Genomic DNA, 13682 nt, shown 5'->3' with positions numbered 1-13682 from the left:
GGGCAAGAGAGAGAATTGCAGGACATGGGATGGGAGAGAAGGGCAGGGGAGAGAGAATTGCTGGACATGGGATGGGAGGGAAGGGCAAGGGAGAGAGAATTGCTGGACATGGGAGGGAAGGGCAGGGGAGAGAGAATTGCTGGACATGGGAGGGAAGGGCAGGGGAGAGAGAATTGCTGGACATGGGAGGGAAGGGCAGGGGAGAGAGAATTGTTGGACATGATATGGGAGGGAAGGGCAGGGGAGAGAGAATTGCTGGACATGGGAAGGGCAGGGGAGAGAGAATTGCTGGACATGATATGGGAGGGAAGGGCAGGGGAGAGAGAATTGCTGGACATGGGATGGGAGGGAAGGGCAAGAGAGAGAATTGCAGGACATGGGATGGGAGAGAAGGGCAGGGGAGAGAGAATTGCTGGACATGGGATGGGAGGGAAGGGCAAGGGAGAGAGAATTGCTGGACATGGGAAGGGCAGGGGAGAGAGAATTGCTGGACATGGGAAGGGCAGGGGAGAGAAAATTGCAGGGCATGGGATGGGAGAGAAGGGCAGGGGAGAGAGAATTGCTGGACATGATATGGGAGGGAAGGGCAGGGGAGAGAGAATTGCTGGACATGATATCGGAGGGAAGGGCAGGGGAGAGAGAATTGCTGGACATGGGATGGGAGGGAAGGGCAAGAGAGAGAATTGCAGGACATGGGATGGGAGAGAAGGGCAGGGGAGAGAGAATTGCTGGACATGGGATGGGAGGGAAGGGCAAGGGAGAGAGAATTGCTGGACATGGGAAGGGCAGGGGAGAGAGAATTGCTGGACATGGGAGGGAAGGGCAGGGGAGAGAGAATTGCTGGACATGGGATGGGATGGGAGGGAAGGGCAAGGGAGAGAGAATTGCTGGACATGGGATGGGAGGGAAGGGCAAGGGAGAGAGAATTGCTGGACATGGGAAGGGCAGGGGAGAGAGAATTGCTGGACATGGGAGGGAATGGCAGGGGAGAGAGAATTGCAGGGCATGGGATGGGAGAGAAGGGCAGGGGAGAGAGAATTGCTGGACATGGGAAGGGCAGGGGAGAGAGAATTGCTGGACATGGGAGGGAAGGGCAGGGGAGAGAGAATTGCAGGGCATGGGATGGGTGAGAAGGGCAGGGGAGAGAGAATTGCTGGACATGGGAAGGGCAGGGGAGAGAGAATTGCTGGATATGGGATGGGAGGGAAGGGCAAGGGAGAGAGAATTGCTGGACATGGGATGGGAGGGAAGGGCAGGGGAGAGAATTGCTGGACATGGGATGGGAGGGAAGGGCAAGGGAGAGAGGATTGCTGGACATGGGAAGGGCAGGGGAGAGAGAATTGCTGGACATGGGAAGGGCAGGGAAGAGAGAATTGCTGGACATGGAGGGGAGAGAGGTGAATCGCTGGATGGGGAGGGGAGGACAGGGAAGAGAGAATTGCTGGACATGGAGGGGAGAGAGGTGAATCGCTGGATGGGGAGGGGAGGACAGGGAAGAGAGAATTGCTGGACATGGAGGAGAGAGAGGAGAATCGATGGACAGGGAGGGGAGGACAGGGAAGTGAGAATTGCTGGACATGGATGAGAGGGGAGAGAGGAGAAATGCTAGAAATGGATGGAGAGGAGAGCAGGAGATAGAGGAGAACTGCTGGACATGGATGGATGGAGGAGTTGGCTAGGAGAGAGGAGAAATGCTGACTTGGATGGAGGGGAGGAGAGAGGAGAAGTGCTGGACATGAATGCAGGGGAGGAAAGAAAAAAGAAGATGCACATGGATGGAGATGAGGGAAAGGGAAGAGGAGAAAAACTGCACATGGATGGAGAAAATAGGCAAAAGCTGGATCCATGTTATACCTCCTCCAGTCAATTCCATGGAGGAGGACCCAGCTTTTACTTATGGATGCAGGGCAACAAAAGAAGAAGAAAGGAAGAAAGTAAAGAAATAAATGGAAAGGAAGCCCTGGAAATGGAGTTAAGAGAACAGATAGCAGCAGAATCAGAGACTGGGACCAATATGGATAGAAAAACAAAGTCACCAGACAACAAAGGTAGAAAAAATCATTTTATTTTCATTTTAGTGTTTGGAATTTGTCTTATTTTGCACTGGGTATACTGGAGCTGTAACAGCTTACAGAAATTATTTATAATGAAAAAAAATCAAATTATTTTTTCTCCTATACTAGTATAATATTTTCAATGATGTCTGTTTATATGCGCCATGGCTGGTACAAGGGGTGTGACTAATGTGGGTGTGGCTATAATAGGGGCGGTGCCATGTGTGATGACCCCGCCCACAATGAGTACCGGCACCTTTTTTTCTACAAAAAAAGCACTGTATATCACCCTGTGGTATGGATTACAGGAGGTTACTCCCTTAATTTCTCAATGTTTTTTGTCCTCCCTGAAACAATACTGGCAACTGATATCGGGTTCTATTACAGACATGGTTTCTAAAATGGGAGATATACACATCTATTGCTACCACATACATATGTATGTTCTGAAATATCTGGTAAATACCTAAGGCCAATATTCACTTTCTTTTTATTTTTTATTGCAAATAAAGCTTAAAAGTTTTTAAGAAGGAAAATACCTCAGTGGGTTTGAGCATTAGGAATTGTGTTCCTTCAATGCTCTAACACAACCCCCATGCTTAATCATCGGTCAACAAAACCTCCAAAGACATCCATGGCAAAGACAAGATTGTGTTGTCTCTGACTGTGAGCTTTATTCACATTTTTAAACATGTATTCTTTTGTTTTAAATAAGGCCATTGAAAAAAATATGAGAAAATGGATTTCCTGAGAACATATAGATTGATAAATATTAACTAAGCTAAGCTTATTATACTTATGGTTTGAAATTTTAAACTTTGCTGCTATAATTGTGCCAGATACTTGTATTATGCCTGGAAGCATACGGTGTAAAGATATCACTTTTAGATGTACTCTGACTGCTTCCCCAGAATGTAGTCTAAACTGTGTATTGTTCATTGATCTTCAAGCTCTCTGTTCTTCCCTCTATCATAAGACTTAACACTTCACTTTTTGCCCATGATGTAACACAGCTGAAGAATATATGGAAAAACAAGCAGTTTCCAACTGAGTACTCTGGTAAAGTAAACAAGGTAACATCCTGCTAATAGGTCACCTAGTATCAATAAGGACTAGAAGACACCCAGAGAAAAGTGCTCTCTACTCATCCACTCAGTGTTGGTCATAGCATTTATGAACATAGATTAAATAAAGCCAAACCTAGAGAGACCAGTCTTTGTAGTCATTTCCCTGAAAATATTTCATATGATAAGCAACTAAAGGCTACTTAAGAATAAACTTCCAGATATCCGATGGATGAGGTCACAATATGATAATGGCTGCTTCAAGCGTTATTGAGTCCAAATGTTCTGAGTGTTTGTAACCAGCAACTACACACTTCAATTTGTATACATAGAGACAAAGAAAACTGTTCCACCATATCCACTCAATGAGTACACAGGATGCCCATGCTATTAGCAAAATAAATCATATTGACATTGCGAAAGAACCTTACAAAGGGGGGACTTTTGACTGTCAGGCTGGACAAATTGGGGGTTAAAAATTTTGGAATGGAGAAGAGTAAGAAATGCTGGAAAATAAATATAAAACTATTTAAAGCAGAGTATGAATGTCAGAAACAGTGTCCAGGCTCTTTAAAGAGAGCTTGGATTTAAAGGTTCTCTTTAGAAGGATCATTTTTTTAGCCAAGATGAATTCTGGCAAGATATATATACTGAACAAACAAAACACAGATAAACGATCCTCTATGGGTATAGCAACAACAAAACAAAATAGTGGAGGTGACTGTTTAGTATTGCTAAAGGATGCAATGCACTTTCTTAATTTTGTTTTACTTCAGTTAAATTTCACGGTTGCAATTTTTCTTTGTAACTGTTGATCTAGTGGACTTTTGGCATATATCTGTTTTATTTTTTTTTTGTTACATTCGTACCCCGCGCTTTCCCACTCATGGCAGGCTCAATGCAGCTTTACTGATTTTGTTATAAAACAGAAAGCAACAACAAGGAACACAACTGCACAAATACACAGTACAGCAAAATACAGCAATCAAGTACAAGTGCAAGAGGTCATGGAAGAGATAAATAAAAAGGGAGAGTAGCAATTATTGACAGTAATCGGCACTAATTAGAATTTACACACACAACTTGCTAGGCGTATTCTGTAAAGTGGTGCACATAAATTCTGCCAAAAAGGGAGTGTGGCCATAGTCATGGAATGGGTGCGCTGTGGGTGTTCCAAAGCCTACACACAGGGTTATGGAATGCACCTGCACCATGTCTAACTTAGGTGCTGGTATTTATACCAAGTTTTACTCGGTGTAAATGGATGCTTCTAGAGTTAGGTGCAGGCATGGCCACTAGTTGTATTCTATAAATCGGTTGGGCATAGTCTATAAACCACATCTAAATCTAGTCGCAGTTTACAGAATATACCTAGGCAGAAATATTTATGGCGCCGATTTTTCAGGTCCCATATATAGAATCTAGTCCTATATTTGAAACTCCAAACAGTTTACAGTATTTCTTTGCCATGTAAACTTCACAGGGCAATATTTCAGCTCCATGGTTAGTGTTTGTTTTAAAAGCTGGGTGGCCACTATCCAAATGCCCATAGGAGCCAACTCTGTAGATCCAGTGGGTGTTGAGCACCTCCAAAGCACCCTCAATATTGAGCAGGCTCCTCCATTGTGTCCAGGGAGAGGTAATTTGTATTGTGTCTGGCACCCGCAGTCATTTTGAAATGTTGGCATCTATAAAATGCCTCTGCTGAATATCCAAATAGTCTGCAGAGAGTGAATATTATCCAGATAACAGCAATATCTAGAGCTGGTATCTGAATATCTATCTGGATAACTTAGGAACACTAACCACACCTATACCACCTCAGATAATTTATGACATCTGGAAAGCATCAGGGTGGTTTGCAGGGATTTTCAGCAGCATTATCCAGATAATGCCGCTGAAAATCCAAGGATGTCCATTTCAGCACTACTTATACAGGAAGTAGGTGCTGCTATTCAGAAAAGTAGTTTTGAATATTGAGGCCACACTTTCTAAAGTTGTCAGCAGTATTTCAGACACAATTTCCTACCATTTCTAACATTGAACAGGTAATCAACCAGAGATCTATAAAGTTCAGTCCTTTCCTAATTTTCTAACATGCTACATAGTATTCCAGAAAAAAAAAATCCACATCTGTATAAAATAAGAACATCCCCCAGACTCTATATAGCGTGACTGAAATTGCGTGCACAAATCTGGTCATATTCTGGATTTGCACACGCAATTTAATTACTTAACAAGCCAATCAATGCTGATAATTGCCACTTAATAAGCAATTAATAACACTAATTAGCACTAAAGGCCCTGTTTACTCTGCTGTGTTATAGGTGCATTAGCGTCTTTAATGCGCGTTAATCATATACATGCATTAACTGTGTACGTGCCTACAATATCCCTATAGGCGCCTACATGGTTAGCGCGCGCGTAAATTGTAGGGGAGTTTAAAATGCTAATGCACCTTAGTAAACAGGGCCCTAAGAATTTACACGTACAACTTGCTAGGCATATTCTGTAAAGTGGTGCACCCCCAATCCTTTTGACATGTTGGCACCTATGCAAATGCCTATGCTGAAAATCCAAATAGTCTGTAGAGTGTTGGTCTTATCCAGATAACAGCAATACCTTCTGTACTTCTGTGGGGCTTTGATAAGCCTATCCTACTTTATGAACTTCGGATCCATCCTTCTGATGAAGCGTAGTTGTGAAACACAATCATGTGAGGAGTGGGAAGTAATGTATAAGGAGTATATGATTTGCTTATGGACGTTGTTGTGCTTTGAATTGACAGTGAAAATTTGCCAAAGCAGAAGAACACTGAAATGCCATGGAAACAGACAGTGAAATACCAACCGCCATTCATCTGTTGGTGTTTTACTTCTTATATGAAGGTCAGTCCTTTTTGTTTTGTTTATACATATCTTTTATGATTCCGCTTAAGTATTATCCAATATTTTTATTATCTTTATAGTCTTCTCATTTGACTATATATTTACATGTTTTATTGTTTATCGATTTTTATTGTTGTAGATATATAGTTTTATTATCCATATTTTGTAATTGTTTATTGTTTTTATTTAGACTCCTGAAGCAGGCTAATCGCCGAAACACAGGTCTGTATCGAGTCTTCACCAATCGATGTTTTACCATACCTAGAGCTCCGCGTGTGTTCCTGGTTAGCCTGGTCTACTTTCTCACTTCCCTTTGGATTGACACATATTTTGCACCTAGCACCTCCCTGCCAGCGGCTTTTCGGAGACTGCTTTATCTACAAATAACTCTTTCAAATATTCTTGAGAACTGTGAACCATTTATTTGGCAGGATACTTTGGTACAATTATTGAACTAGTGATTGCCAGGTGGTGATGTGAGTCACAAGGTATCACGTTTTTATTTCTGAGCATCATTTTCACTTTTATATTAATATGTTTTTAGTTCCTGAATCAGCTGCTCCGGGAAGCAGTCATTTATTTTATCTAGTAACATTATCTTCCTACCATTTCCTGATAAGACATTTATCTAGTCAATACTGTGGTGACTGAAATCACCAATTATTATAGTGGTGCTTCCAGAATTTCTGCTAGAATTTTATCATCTATTCATTCTGCCCATTATTATTCTCTTTCCCTTCACATGTGGAATTTCTATCCATGAAGATTCCACATTGCAATCTATTTTCTCTAACACAGGGTGAGCAACCACAGTCCTCAAGGGTCACAACCCAGACAGGTGTTCAAGGTTTGGTTGCCCACCCCTGTTCTAATAGCACTACCCCTCTTTCGATCTGATCCACTCTACTATTGTGATTTAAAGTGCACCCTTGTATCGCAGTATCTCTGAAATGCTTATTATATCTACCTGTTCATTTATTACTATATACTCTAATTTTCCCCATCTTAGTTTTTGCGTTTCTAGTATTTGTATACAGACATTTCAAATTGAGTTTTTTTTTGTTTGTATCTACAACCTGGTTTGCAGTTGACAGGGATAATTAGCAATCTTTAATCGACGTATACTCTTCCTATAAAATTAGCTCTACACTCCACTGCTAGAGGAATCCTGGAGCTCAGGCATAATGCCATCTTATCTATTACATCCTGCCAATGATCTCACTGCAGTTTCTGCAACAACTAATGATTTCAGACTAATTGGCAGTAGACCACAATCACTGGCATAGCTAGGGGGGTACCAAACGTAATTCTGGGTGTTCTTAGAAAAACGGTTTCAAATTCTTAAATTAATAAATATAACAGAAACCTTCAAAACAATTTTAAACAAAAATTATCACTCTCATTATTCATATATATATAATTATTTTTTAAAATAATAAAAAAATTTTTTATATGTTGTGCTCAGTTTTTGGTGTATTGCTGTGGACTGATAATCCAAGCTTAGCAGGAACACCACCCTTACATCATAGCACATCCTACCTCCATCCTAATAGTATTGTTCAATAGATGGGCAAAGTCCAAAAGAATATAATAAACTTGATGTTCAAAAAATATATAAATAGCTATTACTTAACTTAAGTAGAGATGTGCAGAAAAAAAATCTTCTTCCTGCCAAGTTCTTGTCCACTGCAATGCTTTTTTCAAAAAAATCCCTCTGTGCAAGATGTGAGACCATAAAGGTCACAGTTCAGCAGTTTCAATTCCCTACATGGGCCATGTTTCGCCAAACTAATGGCGTCTTCAGGGGAACTGATTGTTCAGCAATACCAGGGAGGAGCCCCACTCTGTCTGGTTCACAAACCTAGGGGGGTGCCAGGGGAGTGGCTGCTCCCCCAAATGGAGTTCTGCCGGTGCCAGTGCCTATTTTTTCTCAACATGTTGCATTGAAAATGTGCTCCGCCGCCGGCGGAAGTCCGCTTTCACTCCCCCCGCACCGTCAACCTGGCTCCGCTTCTGACCAGAATATAGCACATTACAGTAATCTAATGCCTGTAATAACTGCAAGTACACTGTTCAAAGTGGCAAGATCTTTCTGATGAAAGCAAGGATCTGTCTAATCTGCCAGAGATGATTAATAGGAAGAATGCATAGTCATTGAGATCTGGTCCTTCATAGTTTCATTTAGTTTAGTTTGTTGATTTTTCATATATCACCTTTCCCTATGTGCCTCAAGGCAGCTTACAGAAATTATGTAATAGACATATAAATGTTAAAAAGGGAACAATACACAGACATTGCAATAGGGAAATAATTACATCATGTTATTTGGAAAAGTAGAGAAGGTATAATTTGATATAGAGAGGAGTAGCAGATTGCTTGTGCTCCTCCAAGCCATTCATATTCCATTCATAGAAAACAATCAATAAAACTTTAATAAACTACACTGTTTGTTCGGAAGGACAGCCAATAAAGGATTGGGTGAATAACCAGATTTTCAGGAGACATCAATATCTAAAACAATTGAGCCTGATAGTAGAATGTCCTATAATTGGTTGAATCCCATCAATTAGTGAACTCTGATTCTGGTCAGCTTGAGAGTTAAGCTAGATCCAGACTGATGAATTACAGTTGAGGCAACTACTGCTGAAACTAACAATAGAGTAGTAAATACCAGAACTGTGGAAAGACTTCAAACACATTTGGGATGACTATAAATGGCTATGGCAGGAACAGATTTGAAAAACTGACATATAGGAAGAAATGCTAAGATGAACACATAGGGCAAAAAATAAAACACAACCTAGTCACTCAGCAGGCCATTGGACAACTGAGTTGAAACCAACTCCCCAGGAATCAGCTAGCTAGCAGGGTAATGTAGTCAAGTGCTGTCCTGCAAGCTAATAAAGAGAATACAAAAGGCAGATAAAGAAACTACAGTGATACAACAGGCCATGGGATGGCCAGATTTGTACCAGAGGCTAAAACTGTACAGAAACCAACCAACATCTGGGATGGCCAGTAACATCTAGCAAGGGTACGGGACCTAGGAGGTTGAATATATGGGTAACAGTCTTACTAGTTTTGGTAGCTATTCAGATTGTTACATAGTTTGATAGGAATATTTGCAGGTGGGGTAGGTGTTGGATTAGGTATGGAAACTTGTTTGCTCATCTACCCATGACAGTGGAGAAATAAAGAGTACATAAGTATTGCCATACTTTGACCGCATCCTGTCTCCAACAGTGGCCAATCCAGGTTACAAATACCTGGCAAGATCACAAAAAAGTACAAAACATTTTATACTGCTTATCCCAGAAATAGTGGATTTTCCCCAAGTCCATTCAATAACAGTCTATGGACGTTTCCTTTAGGAAGCTGTCCAAACCTTTTTTAAAGTCTGCTAAGCTAACCGCCTTTACCACATTCTCTGGCAACAAATTCCAGAGTTTAATTACACGTTGAGTGAAGAAATTGTTTCTCCGATTCGTTTTAAATTTACTACATTGTATCTTCATCGCGTGCCCCCTAGTCCTAGTATTTTTGGAAAGCATAAACAAATGCTTCACATCTACCCATTCAACTCCACTCATTATTTTATAGACCTCTATCATATCTCCCCTCAGCCACCTTTTCTCCAAGCTGAAGAGCCCTAGCCACTTTAGCCTTTCCTCATACGGAAATCATCCCATCCCCTTTATCATTTTCATCGCCCTTCTCTGCACCTTTTCTAATTCCACTATATCTTTGAGATGCGGCAACCAGAATTGATTGGATAAGGAGTGATATCCTATGAGCAGTCAATCTGCTATGACTGGTGGCTGTGATGTATCCTTAGCACTGTGGGCAGGAATAACTGAGCATAATGGATGATCCAATTGTTCATTTTACTTCTGTCTTCTATGTTTTGTTTTGTTTTGTTTTTTTAACCATACATGCTACTATTATCTCTGACCCTGATTTCCACAAATCAGACACACATATTTTTAACAAAATTTGGAGAAACTATTTTTTCACTCAAAGTATAATTAAGCTCTGGAATTTGTTGCTGGAAGATGTGATAAAAGTAGTTAGAATAGCTGGATTAATAAAAAAGATTTGGGAAATTTGCTGGAGAAAAAGTCCATTAGCCGATATCAGCCAGATAAACTTGGGAAAAGCCATTGCTTATCCCTGGTGATAAGCAGCATGGAATTTAGTTTCTGACATCCTGACAGGTTCTTGTGACCTGGATTGGCCACTGTTGGGGAACAGGATCCTGGGCATGAAGGACCTTTAGTCTGACCTAATATGGCAGTTATGTTCTTATAGCTAAAAATTTGGCGTGCCTTGAAATACAAGACTTCCTTTGTCTACAGAAAGAAAACCATTAAAGTTTCTTATATTAACGAAGTCAGATGTTGAGTTATTGTTCAACTATTTTAGCCCAGCTATTTGATGAATAAGGGGCAATAATTTTTCCAAATCTACATAAGAAATCAGATTTTTTTTTTATGCACAACAACCATTTAAGTAAGTTACTGTCTCTTTTCTATGTTAAAGAAGTTAATTTATCATATCCCAAAAAGGAAAACATTTGAGTAGAAAGACATGAGCAGGCATTCAAGAGCAACTGATTCTATCTGCCAGAATTAAATTACTGGAATAAGATGCCAGGATATTATGGAGCTTACTCAGCATTAATTTCTGAAATTGAAAGAAGCTGCCAAAATGCACTTGCCTGCTATACTTTTTGACTTTCAACAGATTGCTTTTACTATAGTCAAAGTCAAGTAACACATGCAGGATAAGAACTTTTATTAAAAAAAAACTAACCTCTTTCATTGTTCTTATCTGAATTCTAACATTATAACCAATATGCTGATAAACTACATGGAAAATAAGACTGCATTTTCAACCAGGGGCGTAGCCAGACTTCAGCGGGAGGGGGTCCAGAGCCCGAGGGGAGGGGGCATATTTTAGCCCCCCCCCCCGGCACCGCTGACCCCCCCCCCCCCCCCACCATTGCTGACCCCCCCTGCCGCCACCACCACCACCAACAACTTTGACCCCCCTCCCACCACCAACCCTTCCCCGCCGTCACCGTTGCCTACCTTTGCTGGCGGGGGACCCCAACCCCTGCCAGCCGAGGTCCTCTTCTTCCTTCGTTCTAAGTGCACATGCAGCACGTCAGACTCAGAAACAGAACGAAGGAAGAAGAGGACCTCGGCTGGTGGGGGTTGGGGTCCCCCGCCAACAAAGGTAGGTGACAGCGACAGCGGGTTGGCGGCAGGAGGGGGATCGAGAGGGTCGTCGGCAGGGGGTTCCAGGGCCAAATCTATTGGGGCCCAGGCCCCCATGGCTCCACGTAGCTACGCCACTGTTTTCAACTATATGGACATTAATGTATAATGTTAACTATAAAGGAGCAAACATGCATTTATAGTGCTGTCATTATAGAATTTGTGCTGAGCAAAGATTTCTGCACCTTGGATACTCTATATTGACATCCAAGTTTTGATTCAAAACTATATTGCTCTTTGGCTATTGAAGGAGCAGGAACAACATTGTGATGTTTTTTCTGTTACACTTGTGACCCCTGATGCAGCATTTGCCAAAACATGGCCCATGTCGGGTCTTTCAATAAACCAGCCTTTGATGCTCCTTAACTCTGAAGGCTGATCATGCTTCTTTGCTTGTGCTTTTGCTTTTTTTTTTTTTTAATTCTTTATTTATCAATTTTAACATTCATAATATTTACTTATGAGTGATAATACACAAGTATGAAAATTACAAAATAATCAAATAGAATCTGCAAATTAACATTGCGAAAATAATATTCCATACTAACGCCCACTATTTAGGTAATCGATCCAAGACATTAGAAAATACAATATAATACCAAACATTTTATATCAAAAAGAACAGCTTATATCCCAAGCGGCTGACTCAGCTTTGTCATACAGTGTTGCATATGTGACTAAACTTGTACATTAACCTCTTCTCTGCTTAACAAAAAATCTTCCAACTGTTTTGGGTCAAAAAATTGATATTGCTTAGACTGAAATTTTATCCTACATACACATGGAAATCTTAAAAGAAAATCTGCGCCTATAGCATTAACTCTAGGACGTAAAGATAAAAAAATCTTATGTCTCTGTTGAGTATCTCTAGCTAAATCAGGGAAAACTCTAATTTTTGAACCCAAAAACAGGGAGTCTAAATGCCTCAAAGAAAGCTTAAGGACTGCGTTCCTATCCATTTCCATCGCAAAAGTTACCAATAATGTGGTTCGTTGAGTGATGACCTCTAAAGAGGATTCTAGGAATGCCGTGAGATTCATTGTATCTTGTTGTAAATTTTCTGGTGGTTTCCCACCAGTTTGAATATAATAAGCTCGTGTTATAGGCGGCAACGAAGTCTCCGGCATTCCCAGAGTTTCCATAAAGTATTTTCTAACCATTTGAATTGGTACCACCAAAGGAGACCGAGGGAAATTAAGCACAAAGTCAGTCTTTTGGATTGATTTTCCAAATACTCCAGGCGTCGTGAGGTATAGTTCTTGTCTTTAATTAAGGATTGACCCAAAAGTTCAAATTTTTCAGTTTTTTCTGTCAACTTTTTAACCTCAGAAGCTTGGATTGTATTAGTTTGTATCTGATTTAATGCTGTCTCTGAAAGAACTTTTATGGTCTCCATATTTTTCAAAATTAAGTTTTGTAAAGCTGATTGAGTAGATGAAGTTAAATCCCACAGTGACTCTAAGGTCACTACAGCAGGTTTTTTTATCTTCCCCACCAAAAAATCCAGAAGAGGGGCCTTAGAAGCTTGCTCCAAAGTACTCACTGTTTTTTCCAACACCTGAGCAGCTGTTAACCTTGGACAAACTTGGGCTCCAGTTGTCAGCTCGTGCAGGCTCCCTCCCTGTTCGCCCGGTTCTCTTACTGAGGCCATGGCTCCAGGACTTGCTTCGAGAACTTCACTTCCGGGTTGCGGGGGTGCTGCACGCTCGACGGGGCTCAGGGAAGCCCCGTCTACGCTGTTGTCTAGCGCCGAAGCGCCAGTACCGGCAGAAGGAGTCGATGCCGACATGGGACCGGACCCAACACAGAACTGCTCCAGCGTCATCTGGCGTGGTTGGGGCATTCCGCCCAATACATGGGGAGCCTCTTGGACTCTGCCTCTCCTCTTACCCATCTGCAATCGGGTAAGGTTCACTACCAGATTGGCTCGTGAGCAGGTCAGAAATGCGTCCGTTTAGGCTGTTCAACAAGTCGCCATCTTGGATCATGGACTCAGTGCTTTTGCTTTTTGTGCTTTGGATTCCCTCTCTTTGGATCATAATTATAATAGCAACCATATAACAGAGAAGTGGCACAGAATCAAGAGAACAGACCAGGCAGTGGTAGGACCTGGAGAAGGCAAACAGGGCAAGCAGTGACACAGTTTGCAGTAGCACTAGAAGCAGGAAAGTGTAGGAGTAGTAAAGGAAGAGATTCTCTCTTTCTGTTTTTGTATGTAGGCCTTACAGAAGTCATTGGAAAATGAGACTAGGCTTCAACATTGGTTTTGCAACTGGCAAAACCACAGTAAGATATTTAAGATAGAATGTGGGCATTGTTTTTTGAAGCTGAGCATTCAGTTCTCCTCCATGTCATAGTAACATAACAAAGTAGATGACGGCAGAAAAAGACCTGCAC

The sequence above is a fragment of the Microcaecilia unicolor genome, chromosome 5 (genome assembly GCF_901765095.1).
Source record: "Microcaecilia unicolor chromosome 5, aMicUni1.1, whole genome shotgun sequence".
Taxonomy (NCBI): domain Eukaryota; kingdom Metazoa; phylum Chordata; class Amphibia; order Gymnophiona; family Siphonopidae; genus Microcaecilia; species Microcaecilia unicolor.
The sequence above is the reverse complement of the archived record's forward strand: the minus strand, read 5'-3'. Positions refer to the sequence as shown.